This window comes from Aplysia californica, unplaced genomic scaffold, assembly GCF_000002075.1.
Source record: "Aplysia californica isolate F4 #8 unplaced genomic scaffold, AplCal3.0 scaffold00385, whole genome shotgun sequence".
NCBI lineage: Eukaryota > Metazoa > Mollusca > Gastropoda > Aplysiida > Aplysiidae > Aplysia > Aplysia californica.
This window is the reverse complement of record NW_004797655.1, coordinates 748264-749912: the sequence shown is the minus strand read 5'-3', so window position 1 is coordinate 749912 and position 1649 is coordinate 748264.

Here is a 1649-nt window from a genome sequence, read left to right as displayed (position 1 = left end):
CTCTCTCTCTCTCTCTCTCTCTCTCTCTCTCTCTCTCTCTCTCTCTCTCTCTCTGACCGAACGCTCCCCGGGGCGGCTGTTAAAAGTACATACTATAGCAAGATTCTCTGACGTTATGATTAGATTACAGTCAAGATTCTGGAGATTGTTCAGGGATTTGGCGTCACGTCGTGTGCCTTTTGTAAACTTTCTTGGTACATCGGGGTCTGCTCACATGTGTGGCCTCGTGGTGAAATCAGGCGCTCGTCAAAGGGAGAAAATTGAAGAAATTGGCATTTATCCAAGCCATGGGTAACTGAATGGAAAATCTTTCTTTTTTTTTTGGGGGGGGGGGGTGGTCAACACCTGTTATGTATATTTAAAATACATTTGTTGATCGAAGGCACAAATTATACTTTATAATGTATTTTGAAGTTTCCAAAGACACATGAGTTTTATTAGTCATCCAAACTGTGGCGGCCATTTTCTCGCTACATTTTACCTTTGACACCAGACGACACCCATCTCCTTCAACGGCTAATATCTCAACTTGTTATTCAAGATAGATGGACTTTTTCTCTCCTCAAAAGCAAGGCAAATGATAAAAGAACAGGATTTTAGTTTACATCAATTACTCCTCAAGCCCAAAAATATACGAGCGCCTTTTTCTACCGCGTCGTAGTACCCATACACTGTTTCTAACTGTGGTGAAGAGAGTCAAATGGTACCATTCTGTGGATGTAAGGCATGGGTATAGGTTACAAAATTCGCTCAACGAAAATGTCTTGTTCGCGGGGTGGGATCTGGAAAGGGGGGCGGGGGGTCCACTTCCCTTCTCTTTGTTTCTTTTTGCTTTCTTTCTTTCGTTGTCTTTCTGTCTTTTTTTGTTTCTTTCTTTCTTTCGGACTTCTTTGTCGAGCATCTCGGTCTTTCTTATGGTACACATCTCAGCCCGTGTTGGCCCTGACAAGGAGGGTTGGAAGCCCGATTCCTCTCGGTAATATAACTTACGTCGATGGGGCGAACAACACATATTATTTTAAAACAAAAGAAGCAAACAAACAAACAAACAAACAAACGAACGGACTCAAAAGTGTCAGCTGCTAACGAATCAACCAACATTTCATACCAACCAATACTGGCCAGTAAACTTTTCATAGTTGGTTGGTATATTTTGTTCTTGGGGTCTTGGGGGGGGGGGGGTAGAGTTGCATTTTTTAAAAATCGAAACGACCTTTTGTGACTTTTTTCAGTTTCTGACCCCTTAAGTATAACTATTTCACAACCTCTCACGAGACAGGTCTAAGTAATTTTGGCAGGGACTTTGTTTCTACGTGCCTTGTCATAGCTTACGTTGATTTAGATCTGTACGAAGACCGAGAGATGATGACACGCTATGTTACAATATATCGTCATGGTCGTGCTACTATTTTGGCCTAAGTCAGACACATGCCAAAATGAAATGTAAGCATTTCACAATTCCCCTCTTCACGGTGCATCATTTTCTGTTTTAGTTTGTCAAAATTACGGGGCCGTTTTCCTAATTTTAGACCGTGCTTTTTTGTTAATGAAAAAAGTATTATAAAACAACAATCGTGTTTTCTCGGTCATCTCAAAAGTAAAAAAGAATACACGTGACCCAAGTTGTGTGTGTGTGTGTGTGTGTGTGT